The sequence below is a fragment of the Lolium rigidum genome, chromosome 1 (assembly GCF_022539505.1).
Source record: "Lolium rigidum isolate FL_2022 chromosome 1, APGP_CSIRO_Lrig_0.1, whole genome shotgun sequence".
NCBI classification, from domain to species: domain Eukaryota; kingdom Viridiplantae; phylum Streptophyta; class Magnoliopsida; order Poales; family Poaceae; genus Lolium; species Lolium rigidum.
The window spans coordinates 209,602,698-209,619,339 of record NC_061508.1 but is presented as its reverse complement, the minus strand read 5'-3'; positions in this window follow the sequence as shown (position 1 = coordinate 209,619,339).

The following is a 16,642-nucleotide window of genomic DNA, read 5'->3' as shown; positions in this document are numbered from 1 at the left end:
TAACAATGCACATACATATCATGATGACTAATATGAGATTTACTTAGGGCATTACGACAATGAACATAGACCGCTATCCAGCATGCATCTATGCCTAAAAAGTCCACCTTCGGGTTAGCATCCGCACCCTTTCCAGTATTAAGTTGCAAACAACAGACAATTGCATTAAGTACTGTGCGTAATGTAAACAATACAAATATCCTTAGACAAAGCATTGATGTTTTATCCCTAGTGGCAAAAGCACATCCATAACCTTAGAACTTTCTGTCACTGTCCCAGATTCAATGGAGGCATGAACCCACTATCGAGCATAAATACTCCCTCTTGGAGTCACAAGTATCAACTTGGCCAGAGCCTCTACTAGCAACGGAGAGCATGCAAGATCATAAACAACACATATATGATAGATCAATAATCAACTTGACATAGTATTCCATATTCATCAGATCCCAACAAACACAACATGTAGCATTACAAATAGATGATCTTGATCATGATAGGAAGCTCACAAGATCTAAACATGATAGCACAAGAGGAGAAGACAACCATCTAGCTACTGCTATGGACCCATAGTCCAAGGATGAACTACTCACGCATCAGTCCGGAGGCGGGCATGGTGATGTAGAGCCCTCCGGTGATGATTCCCCTCTCCGGCAAGGTGCCGGAGGTGATCTCCTGAATCCCCTGAGATGGGATTGGCGGCGGCGGTGTCACAGTAACTTTTCTCGTATCGTGGCTCTCGGTACTAGGGTTTTCGCGATGGAGAGATTAAATAGGCGAAGGGGCAGAGTCGGGGGACGCTCAAGGGGCCCACCCCATTGGGCGGCGTGGCCAGGGGTGGGGCCGCGCCCCCTAGGGTGTGGCCGCCTCGTCGTCCCTCTTCGTCTCCTCTTCGGACTTCTGGAAGGCTCCGTGGAAAATAAGACCGTGGGCTTTTGTTTCGTCCAATTCCGAGAATATTTCTGTGTAGGATTTCGAAACCAAAAACAGCAGAAAACGAGAACTGGCGCTTCGGCATCTTGTTAATAGGTTAGTGCCGGAAAATGCATCAAAATGATATAAAGTGTATATAAAACATGTGAGTATTGTCATAAAACTAGCATGGAACATAATAAATTATAGATACGTTTGAGACGTATCAAGCATCCCTAAGCTTAGTTCCTACTCGCCCTCGAGTAGGTAAACGATAACAATGATAATTTCTGAAGTGACATGCTACTATCATAATCTTGATCAATACTATTGTAAAGCATATGAGATGAATGAAGTGATTCAAAGCAATGGTAAAGATAATGACTAAACAACTGAATCATATAGCAAAGACTTTTCATGAATAGTACTTTCAAGACAAGCATCAATAAGTCTTGCATAAGAGTTAACTCATAAAGCAATAGATTCTTAATATAAGGTTTTGAAACACCACAAAGGAAGATATAAGTTTCAGCAGTTGCTTTCCACTTCAACATGTATATCTCATGGATAATTGTCAACACAAAGTAATATGATGAATGCAAATAAGCAAGTATGTAAGAATTAATGCACATAGTTGACACAAGTGTTTGCTTCTAGGATAGATAGAAGTAGGTAAACTGACTCAACATAAAGTAAAAAAAAGGCCCTTCGCAGAGGGAAGCAGGGATTACTCATGTGCTAGAGCTTTTTATTTCGAAAACATGGAAACAATTTTGTCAACGGTAGTAATAATTCATATGTGTTATGCATAAAACATCCTATAAGTTGCAAGCCTCATGCATCGAATACCAATAGTGTTCGCACCTTGTCCTAATTAGCTCGGATTTCCATGGATTATCATTGCATTACATATGTTTCAACCAAGTGTCACAAAGGGGTACCTCTATGTCACCTGTACAAAGGTCCAAGGAGATAAATCGCATTTGATTTCTCAATTTTGATAGATCTCAACTTGAGGACATCCATACCGGGACAACATAGAAAACAGATAATGGACTCCTCTTTAATGCTTAAGCATTCAACAACAGATAATATTCTCATAAGAGATTTGAGGATTAATATCCAAGCTGAAACTTCCACCATGATACATGGCTTTGGTTGGCGGCCCAATGTTCTTCTCTAACAATATGCATACTGAAACCATTTAATCATGACAAATCACCCTTACTTCAGACAAGATGAACATGCATAGCAACTCACATGATATTCAACAAAGGTGTAACTGTTGATGGCGTCCCCAGAAACATGGTTACCGCTCAACAAGCAACTTATAAGAAATAAGATACATAAGCGACATATTCTTTACCCCAATAGTTTTTAAGCTACTTTCCCATGAGCTATGTATTGCAAAGACAATGAATGAAATTTTTAAAGGTAGAACACAAGCAATTTACTTGGAATGGCAGAGAAATACCACATAGTAGGTAGTTATGGTGGACACAAATGGCATAAGTTTTGGCTCAAGGTTTTGGATGCACGAGAAGCATTCCCTCTCAGTATAAGGCGTTGGCTAGCAAGGTTGTTTGAAGCAAACACAAGTATGAACCGGTACAGCAAAACTTACATAAGAACATATTGCAAGCATTATAAGACTATACACTGTCTCCTTGTTGTTCAAACACTTTTACCAGAAAATATCTAGACATTAGAGAGACCAATCATGCAAACCAAATTTCAACAAGCTCTACAGTAATTCTTCCACTAATAGGTTCAAACTACATGATGCAAGAGCTTAAACATGATCTATTTGAGAGCTCAAAACAATTGCCAAGTATCAAATTATTCAAGATAATATACCAATTACCACATGGAGCATTTTCTGTTTCCAACCAAATAGCAATAAACGAAGCGGTTTTCAACCTTCGCCATGACACTAGTAGGAAAACCCTTATAGGCGGAGCTTAGTTCTGTGGCGCACCGTTAAAAATGCGCCACAGAAACTTATTTTGTGGCGCACCAGGCAAGGTGCGCCACAGAAATAGCTTAATTTTGTGGCGCACCAGCGAGCCGTGCACCACAAAAACTTGGTGGGCCCCACAACCTGTCACCCCCAATCATTGGTTTTACTACTTCTATGGCGCACCAACCACAGTGCGCCACAGAAATTCCTTATTCTGTGGCGCACGGCGACGATGCGCCACAGAAATAAGGTGATTACTGTGGCGCCATCTGCGCTCGGTGCGCCACAGAAATAAGGTATTTTGTGGCGCACTGTGCTCGGTGCGCCACAGAATTAGCGAACCAGATATACAAAAGTGAGCCAACCTCCCACCTACCACACTACACAAGCCATTCTTCTTCCTCCATCTAGCTCGTCCCCCTTCTCTCTCATACCATTTTGGCTCTACTTTTCACTTGCTTGGGTATTTATTGCACTTACTTTGGTTGATACATAATTGGAGTTGAGGAGAAGGGTCTCCATACTCTCTCCTCCTCTCGAACTCATCGATCGCGGTCTTGTCTCGGTATCGAATCTACAAGGTGAGTAGTTGGAGGAGACATACATATGCTTGGAGGAGACATGCATATGCTTGTAAATCTTGTGTGGCCGTCATGTGTATGGATGCTTGTTGCAGGTGAAGCGCTTGTGTGTGTGCCGGTGTGGTGCATGGATGTTTGCCGAAATGTTGATTCATTTCCGTTTCGGAAAATTTTGCACTACCCATATGTCCTACTTTGAGGAGAGGTCATGCCGAATTTTTCCGCTCCATGTAATACCTTGAGGAGAGGTACGGCCCATGCATGTGTGTGCATTTGTTGCGGTTCTAATTTCCTGTTCTATGTATACCATTTGCAGGCAAACATGGTCCTCTCGATGAGTTCCGCTCGAATCTCTAGATACAAGATAGACGTGAAGGAGGACATGATTCGGAACAATAGGTGCCAGATAAGATGTCCGTGTCGATCATGCAAACTCGAGAGCTGGATCAACCCTGATTCCGGACAACTGGAGGAGCACCTGCTGAGGCGCGGTTTCATGCAAGACAACCAGGCGCAGCCGGCCCCATCAAATGGTGCGCATGAAGACCATGTCGAGCGAGATGACTATCATCATGAAGAAGACTATCATCATGCCGACGGGGACTATCATCATGAAGAAGAAGTCGGCGGAGAAGATCATCATGAAGAAGAAGATGCCGGTGGAGAAGATCATCATGATGAAGAAGAAGATTCCGGCGCGACCCTGCTAATTTCGGCCTTGCGGGACTCTCATGTTCAAGATCTTCTCCTCCAGTAGACGAGCAACGATAGAGTTGCAGCTAGAGAGAGAGCCAAGCTGTCGCAAATGGAGAAAGACGGGATGACTCCGATCTTTCCTGGGTGTCGTCCGCAGGATACGCGCTTGCATGTAACGCTTGATTACCCGCGAGATGAAGACGCAGAACAAGTGGACCGATTCCAGCTTCAGCAAGAACTTAAAATTCTGGCACGATCGTCTCCCGGAGGGGAACACATTGCCAAGTAGTACCGAGGAGGCCAAGAAAGTCGTGTGTCCCCTTGACCTACCGCACGAAAAATACCACGCCTGCATTAATGATTGTGTGATTTATAGGTGCGAGTACAAGGACAGAACCACATGTCCGGTGTGTGGCCACGGACGGTACAAGGTTGGGAACAAGAAGGTACCTCGAAAAGTGGTATGGTACTTTCCTATCACTCCCCGTCTGCAGCCGTATTTCGTGGACCCTAAGGAAGCAAAGCTCATGCAATGGCACGCGGAAAGGCCGAAGCCCGAAGAAGATCCGGAGATGGGCTATATGCCGACACACCCTTCGTACGCCGGGACGGTGGCAAGCATTGGACATCGCCTTCCCTAGGTTCGGGGGCGACGCAAGGAACATTAGGCTGGGTATGAGCACCAATGGACTCAATCCGTTCGGCAACCAGAGTAGCACGCATAGCATCTGACCTATGTTTGTATGGCCTTACAACCTACCCCCGTGGTTGTGCACCAAGCAAAGGTACATACACCTGAGTATTCTCATTCAGGGGCCGAAACAACCAGGTGTCGACATGCATTTGTATCTCGGGCTGCTGAAAGAGGAGTTAGACACGTTGTGGAAGACGCCACCCCGTACGTGGGACGCCTACACTAGAACTTATTTCGATATGAGAGCCGCGTTGATCACGACGGTCCACGGACTATCCTGGTTACGCATATGTATCCGCCTGGGTCGGCCACGGATTCAACGGCTGTGTGAAGTGCATGGACGAGACCCCGCATCTACAACTACCAAGGGATCCCGGGTCCTCGAAAACCGTGTACCCATGTGCTCGAAGGTGGCTTCGCTTGGATCACCCGTGGAGAAAACGCGGTGATCCGTTCAATGGTAAAGATGAGCCCGATGGACCCCCACGCCGAGGAGCGGCGCAGAAATCGATGATCTTCCGAAAAATTGGAAGGAGTGCCCGAGCGCCGGGAAAGAAGCGACCAGAAGCCGAGCCGCTGCTCGGTGTATGGAAAGCGAGGTCGTTTTCCACGACTTGGAGTACTGGAAGGTCCTCCACACGCCCCACGGCCTCGATGTCATGCACATTACGAAGAACGTTACCGAGTGTCCGCTTGGCACTCTTTGCAACTCAGAAAAGTCCAAGGATGGACCGAAAGCAAGATACGATCTTAAACATTTTGGCATCGGGAAAGATCTTCAAGCCCCGATACGCGACGACGATGATGATGATGATGATCGGACGGAAGGGACTCAATGTCTCCGCAAAAGGGCTAAGAAGAACGCGGTGCAGCTTCCCGCTGCACGCTTCCAACGAGTCCGGAGGAGCTCGAGCAGTTTTTCAGGTGCCTCCTAGGAGTGAAAGTTCCTCACGGTTACTCGGGGAATATAAGCAGTTAGCTGGACGTAGCGAAGAAGAGGTTCACCGGGATGAAGTCTCACGATTACCACATGCTAGTGACGCAGATACTTCCCGTTGCAATCCGAGGCATAATGGACGAGCACGTCCGTGATACGCTGTTTGGCCTTTGCAACTTTTTTGACGTTATCACCAGGAAGTCGATCGGCGTGAGGCAGCTCAAGATGCTACAGGATGAGATCGTGGTGATACTATGTGAGCTCGAGATTTACTTCCCGCCTGCATTATGTGATATATGCGTCCATCTCCTTCTCCATGTCGTTGAAGACATCAAGCAGCTCGGCCCAACGTTCCTCCACAACATGATGCCTTTCGAAAGGCAGAACGGTGTCATGAAAGGATACGTTCGCAATAGGGCCCGTCCCGAACGCAAGCATGGCCAAGGGGTTTCTAACCTACGAGTGCATCTCCTTACGCCAGAATTATCTAAGCACCGGGGACGACGAGGATCATGTTGGTCTACCCCCGGGACGCACCTCGGGAGGCTGGGCCGGAGTCGGTCACCGCGAGGGCTACCGCTCAGTCCATGTCGGCATTGAAAATTGACGCGACGACTTTGACAGGGCTCACCGGGTCGCGCTACAACACTTAAAACTGATCGAACCTTTCGTGCAAGAGCACAAAAGCATGGTCGAGCAGAATTACATTGATATGGGCCGGCCGAGGAAGATGGGAGACGTAACCAAAAAGCACAACTCCAGCTTCACGCGTTGGTTCAAGCAAACTCAACTGGTTGAAGCACAGAGAAAAAGGCCTTCTACCGAAGATGAAAAACTCATATACACCTTATCACCGGGACCCGCGCATAACGTAAGGACCTATCGGGACGACATCAACGGTTACGAGATTCTACACCGAGGAAAAGGACAGAAATAGTGAAAATCAAAACTCACGAGTAACTATGCTGTCATACGCCGATGACGAGACTAATGTCAAGGAAAGATTTTTTGGAAGGATCGAGGAGATATGGGAGCTCAATTACTGTGGAGAGACGGTGCCAATGTGTCGTGTGAGACAGGCCAAGAAGGTCGAAAAAAGAAGGCCGATATTTCACAACCATGGTTATACCCGATGCAAAATCGAAGAACGCATCCGCGAAAAATGAGCCATGGGTACTCGGTAGCCAAGTTGACCAATGCTTCTTCATCACCGATCCGTCGAGGCCTAGCCGTGTTGTCATGAGGAGGGGCAAGAGGAGCATCATAGGAATGCAAGGAGACGCCAACGAGGAAGACTTGGACAAGAACGGTGACCCGAAGATTGAGGAGGAATTCGACAGGCACTTCGACATGCCTACTACTAGTAAAGTAAGAAGGAAGACCTCCCTACCCTCTAAAGGTTGTCCGTTCACGCGAAGAAATCTCAAGGTGGCCGGCATAAAGTATTCAACCGCCAACAACCGAAAGGGCAAGAAGATTGCAAAGAGACGCTAGAGCTCGGAGCCGGGACGAAGAAGATCTTTTTTTGGTCTATCACATGTGTATGAGTGTGTGTGTTAGACAAGTACATGCATGTGTGTGTGAGAGAAACAAGAACATGTTTGTATGAGACAAGTAATTTATAATTCTCTACTAATTACTAAATAGGGATTTCTAGTTTCGTGCCCCTGGTTCGTTAGTTGTACTCAGTTTTCCCCAGCCTCTTAACTTTTCCTCAGTTTTCCCCTCCCTCTAGTTTGAAACCCCTTCCAGAGGCTCGGACGGGAGGGTTGCCGTCTGTTCGAGAGGCCTTCAGTTACCGGTGACGGCTAGGGAGCCGCGGTGGTTTTGACTTGACCGTTGCTTTCGAAATGTGTTGACTATTGGCTGGAAGAGGCTGACCCAAAGCTTTCCCCTCCGTCCGAGGCCGGAGGAGCTCACACACCGCCCCTCCGCCGCCACGCCATCCTGCCCACCTACCTTATGGCGTCGTCCGCCGCCGAGCCGGCCCCGCCCCCACCACCACCCCCGGGCTCCGCCTCCACCGGATCTGGATCTACCCCTGTCCTCTTTGTAATTCCGTCTGGTGTGCAGACTATTCCCGCCGGCCGTGGAGAAGATTGGGAATCGGAGGGATCTAACGCATGGATTCCATCGCAGGTGAGCATCGTCTGCCTATCCCATGTGAATTAGCGGTAGGCGGTTTTTGAGCGCCAATCGTTGTTGCTCAACTAAGCTGCGTTGCTTTTCGAATAGGATGGATCCAGCGCTGGCTTTTCGGCTGGTGGTTAGGCTGGATTCTAGCTTTACGCGTGATTCTAAACGCTGTAAGGCTGGGTTTAACTTCCCTGCGGTGGTTGCAACCACCATCTCGTTAACGGATTTCAAAGCTAACATCTACGATAACTACACCTGGAGCTCTCTCGATGCGGTTCATTTCGAATATTTCAACGGCTCGGAGGGAAGATTTGTTCCACTAATTTCCGAAGACGATCCGGGATTTCTTTTTGCTTTGAATGCTTCTTGCCGGTTCGGTAAAATTCGTATCCATGTGGACGAGGGGCCGGGCATCATCCGGTGCTTGGGGCATCATCGAGTGGTCGGGCATCATGTCTCTCTCTGCTTCGCTGCCTCTGCTAATAGTGTGCGCCGTGGCGCTCCTTGTAGGTCCACGAGCAGCACCATCGTCCCCGGTGCTAGTGGTAGCCGGATCGTTCGTACGGTCGATGTGGAGGACGATGCGGACATTGAGGATCAGCCTCCTCAAGATGATGAGGATGAGTTGATGTTTCCTGAATTGGTAGATCGATGCGATAGCGAGGCAATGGAGGATCAATACATGGAAGATATGGCTTTTGGTGCCAGATTTGATGACACGATGATGAAGAGAAGAATGAGAATGATGACGAGCCTCGTTTTAGCCGATTACGAAGGTGAAGACTTGCCAACAATTGAGTGGAGCAGGGAGAAACCCCGGCTTGTAGAAGGCACCGTGTTTCAAACGATGATGGACTGCCGTAATGCAATTACTACATATCACATTCTCACTAAGAATAATTTCGAGGTTATTAAAAGTGAGCCAGGTAGGTTCACAATTAAATGCCCATACCCAAGGTGTAGGTTTAGGCTGCATGCATCCACAATGCGCGAAGCGGCTTGGTTCGGGTACTACGCCAACCGGTTGTGTATTTAGATCACGGTGTAAAATTTGTTATCTATTGCGACATCCCTTATCATTATGTTTCGGATAAAGAAGAATAATGAGATCCATAGGTGTCCACCTCTAGGGGAGAGCCGAGGCTGAAAACAAAGCTAGCGAAGACTAGGTGGTTGGTGAGATGTAATCCTAGATTAGGCTGAGAGAAGATCCTTCACTTGGTCCAACAGCACTCGTAAAAAGGTGGTTGAGAAGTATAAAATGAAAGTACCTTACATGAGAATGTTCTATGCAAAGGAAATGGCTCTTGACAAGATCAATGGTCCATGGAATGAAAGCTTTCGGTTGCTTTACACTTTCAAGGCTGAAGTGGAGATGGCTAGTCCGAGCGGTGTTGTAGCGATAGACAAGCATACGGTTCCCTACAAATTGAAAAGCGGGAAGGTAATGCACAAGGAATGTTTCAGAAGGGCTTTTGTTTGTTTCAAAGCTTGCTGGAAAGGCTTTTTGGACGGTTGCGAGGCCTTATTTGGCCGTGGATGCATCAGCTCTTCATGGCGGGTTTAAGGACTGACTAGTTCTTGCTCTTGCGGTTGATGGACATAATTGGATGTTCCCTGTTGCTTATGGGGTTTTGGAGGTTGAGTCACGGGAAAGTTGGACTTGGTTTCTGCGAGAATTTGCGCGACCTTATAGGTCATCCAACGGGACTTGTTATCCACCTGAGGCAGCTTGCAAAGGTTTGGAGGCTGCGGTAGAAGCGGTATTCCACTGGAGTGGAGCATAGGGAATGTATGCGACACTTGGTACGAAATTTTACAAAGAAATTCAAGGGTAAAGTTTTCTACGACAACCTATGGCCGACTTCATACACATGCGGCTCTAGGAAGCATCTGTTTCATTTGGATGTGTTGTATAAACAAAAAACTGGGGTGAAGGAGTACTTGGATGAACATCATGGTAGGGTGTGGTCAAGAAGCCAATTCAATGAAATTTGCAAGGTAGACTATGTAACAAGTAACCTTGCGGAGAGTTTCAATTCAAAGGTCAAGTCATTGAAAGGGCTTATCTTTGTGGCAAATATTTGATAAGATTAGGCGAGATGATCATGATAAAGATCGATCTGCGTCAAAAATTGCATCCACAAATTATGTTGGCCATCTCATGCTCCAGATCTTTGATTAAGTCTTTGCATGCCGGGGCAAAACAATTGAGGATGCGGTGCGTCGAGAAAAGGAATGGAGGCTGAGGTAACCTACAGCGACAAAGAAAACAGGCGAGTGGAGGTATCCGGTGAGTTTGGTTGATAGGACATGCCATTGTAGGGGATGGCGAGATCCAGTGGGATACCACTGCATACACGCATTGTTTTTCATGAGTGTTATAGGGGGTGAAGATGGTGAAGTTGATCGGTATGTGTCGAGTACTTCTCATGTTGCCAAATTTAGAGCTGCATATGCTATGAATGTTCCTACCTTGTTGGGAAAAGACCAATGGATGAAAGTCGATCCGAGGCTTCAAGCTGTACTCTCCGGTATTGACTAGGCCGGCGGGTAGGCCGAGGAAGAATAGGATCGAGCTAGTGCGGAGGGTGGTGCACCGATTCGAAAACGTAAGTGCAAGCGTTGTGGAATCCACTGGACACATTGCTAGGCTTTGTAAAAATGGAGTTGACCCGGCTTTTGGAATGGAAGATCAGGCGGGAGCGGAAAATGCGAGAGGAGAATGAAGCGGCAATTCAACTTGAGATTGAAGCGGCGGTTCAACATGATGTGATTGAAGCGGCAAATGCGAGAGGAGATTGAAGCGGCGGTTCAACATGAGGAGATTGAAGCGGCAAATGCGAGAGGAGATTGAAGCGGCGGTTCAACATGAGGAGATTGAACCGATGGATCGAGAGCGAGGGAACGAGATGGATGTAGAGCTGCTTGAACCATTGGATGGAGAGCGAGAGGGAAAAGATGGATATAGAATGGCTTCAACCGAGTGAGTCTAGAGGAGAGGGAACGGTATAGTCGAGAATGCCACGAAAGTGGTAAGGCCATGATACAAGCTAACTTCGAAGAGTGCATGGCAGAAGAAAAAGCACAAGCTTTGCGAGAAGAAGAAGAACAAGAAAGAGGGCAAAAGGAAGGTAGACACCGGTAATATCCTCGTTAGGGTTACCGGAGTAAGGTGGTGGCCCGCGAGTCACACCGGGAGCAAGAGAAAGATTTTATTACGAACAACTAATTTGAATTTGTATGAACAATTTGTATTGGGGTTCCCTTTGTATTGGCGATCCCTTTGTGTTGAACAATTTGTATTGGGGATGCCTTTGTGTTGAACAATTTGAATTTGTATGAACAATTTGTATTGTGGTTCCCTTTGTATTGGGGATCCCTTTGTGTTGAACAATTTGAATTTGTATGAACAATTTGTATGCCACATTTAAGCCACATTTATCATTTTAGGGTTTTAGGGTTTTAGGGTTTTAGGGTTTTAGGGTTCAATTCAAAATAATTCAAAACATGGTGGAACCTTCCCATGGAGCCTTGTTATGTTACCTACAACCTAGAGAAATAATAATGGAAAAGGAAATATAGAGATATGAAGTTTTTATGCCAAAAGCTTCAAAACCACTTCCTAGTCCATGAGCTACTAGATATGAAGATGCGGGGCTTTACGCTCAATACACCTCCCAAATACCCACTATGCTTACAAACTTTGTCCAAATGAGTCCAAATTCGTCACACTTGTGTATCTTTGAGTTGCAAACAATATCTAGTCGGCCAAAATGTAATATATTGTTCAAATAACACAATTTTACAATTTTTATGCCAAAAGCTTCAATTTCCCTTAGTCACTTTATTATTTCGGTGCCCTGTTTTACTTAGTGTTACTCAGCTTTCCCCCTCCGGGCCCACTTGTTTTACTCAGTCCTACTCGAGTTTGCCCTTAGATAAACATTTCCTCACTTTTCCCCCTCTTAGTTCTACTCAGTTTTCCTAACTTGTACTCATCTGGCTGATCTCGATTGGTCGAGATGTATGTCACACGGATCTTGGTTAGTTGAAAGCTCAACGAACGCTTGCACCGTTCGATCATTTATGATCGGACGGCCTGTATCTCTCTCTCTACCACGATGGACGCATACGGAGACAAGAGCGAGCACATACCTACCAACCCTGGCGATCGCATATTCCGATCGCATCCTCCTCTCTCGTATTTCCTCTCTTACTACGGCGGTCGCGCGGCGCGGATCCTAACCGTGCGTGCGGCGGCGTGCGCGCGCGAATCTAACCGTGCGTGCGCGGCGTGCGGCGGCGCGGATCTAACCGTGCGTGCGGCGCGCGGATCTAACCGTGCGTGCGGCGGCGTGCGCGGCGCGAATCTAACCGTGCGTGCGTCGGCGTGCGCGCGCGGATCTAACCGTGCGTGCGGCGGCGTGCATCTAGCCGTGCGTGCGCCGTGGATCTAAGAGTGCCGGTGAGGATCTAGCCGTCGAAAATAGTTGAAATGTCTCTCTTGTCTCACTTTCGATTCTATTCTCAGATCTGTTGAATGATGAAGAACACCAAGACGGCGGCCGTGCCGACGGTGGTCATCGATGCCACGAACATTGAAGCCATCGCCTACAACATCGCTTCGACGGCGCAGACCCAGCCTTCAATGTCGGAGCCTGTTGATGTCTCACTTCCGGTGCCGAGAGTGCGAATCGATGCCAAGACGATTGAAGCCATCGTCTACAACCGCGCTGCAAAGCCGCCGATCCAGCCCTCCGCGGATCCGTCGGCTGATGAAGTACACCAAGACGGCGGCGGTTCCGAGCACTGGTCATCGATGCCACGAACATTGAAGCCATCGCCGATAACATCGCTTCAACGTTTGATGGCGCAGATGACCACCCCTCAGCCGCCCGTCGTCCCGGCCTTTCTTGCCCATCAGCTGCGCGGCCAGTGTTCGACGCCGCAAATTGGGATAAATTATTATAAATTTGTATTTTTCAATTTCCAAATGGGATAAAATTGTTCGAACTACTACCTCAGTCTCAAAAAAGCTTCTTCACGTTCTTGATGTGTCCATGTACATCCGTATGTATGATTTGAATTCTATCCCAACTTGATTGGGAAGATATTGATATGTATTTGATCAGGAGGCTGGTACATGCTTTCACTTTTGGGATCCCTTGCTAAAATTATCGTGCACATTACTTAGCACAAGTAGGAAATTGTACACCGAAATACGGTGCTTAGAGCCACAACAAAATACGGTGGTTAGAGCCATCTACTGAATAACAATTCTATACTAAATCGTCTACCAGAACCACATAAGCTGCTAGGACAGGGGATGACACCTAATAAAGCTGCCGAGATGAATCTACTTTTCTCCTCTCCCATCACTTTAAGTTCATGTTCTAGATTTTCTACCACTTGATCAAATACGGCAAGATCTGTCTCAACTCTCAACTTCTCCTTGCGAATAAGCTCCGAATTCTTCTTTTCTTCATCCACAATACGCTTCAGCTCGAATATCATCAGGTTTTTACGGGCCAATTCATCACCTAAATTGGCCACCTTCTCCTCCAAATCCATCCTCTGGCTACACCACTAGGTTGATTCATCTTGGTATGCAATGTACCATGGATCATCGGCTTGCCTGGCTAAGCGTAACAATAATGGAAAAAGAACAAGCTGAAATCACCCCAACGAGGCCATGGCGGAACTTCAAATTCAACGGTAGTACTGAGAGCTGAAGCTATATACTGCACTTCAGACGAGGTAGGAGAAGTAGAACGTGGCCACGACATGATCGAATCCCCACCCTCGCCGGTGTACCCTTCTGACGAGACATTGAGGACTATTTCGTACACGCAAACTCCAATAAATTACGGGAACCGAATCGATTAGGGGCGGGGAGGCAGAAGCGGAGGTCTACCAATTGGTGCGCGGAACAAATCCCGGTCGTCGTGGGCGGCGGATCCGCTGCGGCGGACTTTCTGCGGTGGGTACAATGCGTGCGGACGAAACAAGTGCTTGGAGCCGTGGTTGACGTGCTGCGCCGCTGATTCGTCCGACGCCGCCGGGGAGACGAGCCGTGGCGCGACGAGCGCCGGCGCGCCGCCAGCGATAGCTGCTCCGTCCGACGGTGGGAGAACGAGCTGCCAGCGGTTCTCCGGTCTAGCTTAAGAATAATTAATTAGCGAACTTGTTGCTTCTCTCTATGATATTCTCTAAAGACATATATCGGAGCGGCAAGATATGATTTTTCTCTCTAAATAAATAGAGCGACCCCCATTGGTCATTGGCTGCGGCAGCCCACGGAGCGGCAATATATGAGTTTCTCTAAATAAATAAACGACCCCATTGGTCATTGGCTGCGGCAGCCCACAGAGCGGCAATATATGTCTTTTCTGAAAAATAGGCGACCCCATTGGTCATTAGGCTGCGGAGGCCCCGCAGAGCGGCAATATATGAGTTTCTCTAAATAAATAGACGACCCCACTGGTCATTGGCTGCGGCAGCCCACGGAGCGGCAATATATGTCTTTTCTGAAAAATAGACGACCCCATCGGTCATTGGCTGCGGAGGCCCCACGAGGCGGCAATATATGAGTTTCCCTAAATAAATAAGACGACCCCACTGGTCATTGGCTGCGACGGCCCACAGAGCGGCAATATATGTCTTTTGCTTGAAAAATATACGACCCCATGCGGTCATTGGCTGCGGCAGCCCTATAGAGCGGCCCCATTTGTCATTGGCGGCACCGCGTATAAAATCATGAAATAAAACGGCCCACACGTCGGCGATAGATGGATGGCTGCTCCGACGTGTCTCCTGACCCTACCCGTCGGCACGAGACGGTCGGGGAGGAGCTGCCCTGTGCGGCCCCACCCGGTCAGACTAACGGTCAAGGCCTCGACACGACGGCTACCGGCCGTTCCAGCACTTGTGCGTGTTTCAAACTAGAGGAGGGGAAAACTGAGGAAAAACTAAGGGACTGGGGAAAACTGAGTACAACTAACGAACCAGGGGCACGAAACTAGAAATCCCTACTAAATAATGTTGTGTTATTTATTGAAATGTAACTAAAAGATGAAAAAAAAGGAAGAAAAATTGTGTGGCAGCCAGGGTTTGAACCTGGCTACTAATGGGCTAACATTGGCCTTAACCACTAGGCTAGTGCTAAGTATCTGTCAGGACATAGCAGTAACCCGTTTTGTTTTGCTAAGTGTCTAAATTCTGTGGCGCACGCCCCTTTCGGTGCGCCACAGAATTAAGGAATTCTGTGGCGCATGTCTAAGCTGATGCGCCATAGAATGCTTAGTTCTGTAGCGCATGTATAGGTGGTGCGCCACAGAATTTAGACACTTGGTGAAATAATCGACTCGTTTCTTTCTTCCCCACTCACAAACAGTTCTTCCCCGACGAGCCAACCCTAGCGCCCGCAACTCTGCTCTCGCAACCACCGCCACCGCCTAGCGCCGCCGAGGAGGAGGAGGAGGACCGCCACGCCACCGCCACCGAGGAGGAGGAGGACCGCCACGCCACCGCCGAGCAGGACGCCCGAGCCCGAGCCGCCGCCGCAGATCGAGGAGGAGGAGGACCGCCACACCGCCGCCGAGCGGTGGACGCGCGAGCCCGAGCCTCCACCGCAGAGGAGGAGGAGGACAACGCCGCCGCCACCGCAACCCTCGCGCCGCCGCCATTCGGTGAGAGCCCCTCTCCCTGTCCCCACTCCCTTGTCCCCCTCCTCACTGCCCTGTGCCCATCCCCAATCCTGCCACCGCGAGCGTCCTGCTCGATTAGTCCTTCTTTCTGGTGCTTTTGGGATGCTGGGTGATTTCCTTCTTGCTCGCAACTTGGAATTTGTCCATGTAATCGTCTGATTGAATCCTAATGCAATGTAGTGAAGATTATTTCATGTAAGAAGGCTGAATAAACAAGAAGAAATACTAATGCAATGTGAATTATTTGTTTATATGTTTGGTATGTTGGTTTTGCAGTGAACAATTAATTGGTCTCTTGTGTTTTGCAGTAAACAATTATACAATTTTAGGACAATTTAATTAGTTGATAAAGTAGCAGCAGTAGCTAGTAGTAGGTTTATTTAGTTGATATAATTTGGTGATTTAAATTTGCTACTGCTGGGTAATGCTATGCTAGCTTTTGGTAGGTAATGCTATGTTAGCAATAGCTCATGCTCATTTTCTAAATTCAAATTGGCAGAGAAATGTAGATACAAATAATTGGTTGATTTAGGTTTTGAATGTAGTTAGTGAATTGGCAGATACAAATTGGTTAGTGAATTGGTTGATTTAGGTTTTGAATGTAGTTAGTGAATGTAGATACAAATTTACTACTGCTAGGTAATGTTTCGAATGTGATTTAGGTTTTCGAATTGGCAGAGAAATGTAGATATTAATCTTGTCATTTAGTAAGAACAGAATTAGGGTGAGAGTTAGTGATCATGTGTGTGTTGCATGTGCTAGTGAATCACTTGTGTCTCCTGCTGCCATTTTATGTTTTGAATTCATTTATGAAATGATCATGCTCATGGTTCCTGGTTGCAAGATAAGAATGCATAGATGGTTTTAGTTCACCTTTGGCCACTGATTAAATAGATGGTTTTAATTCACATATGACCACTGATTAAATATATGATTAAATGCATAGATGGTTGCAGTATATATACAGTATATATATAGTATATATGAACTGTGTTAGTTGAGAAAATGCAGTAGAAC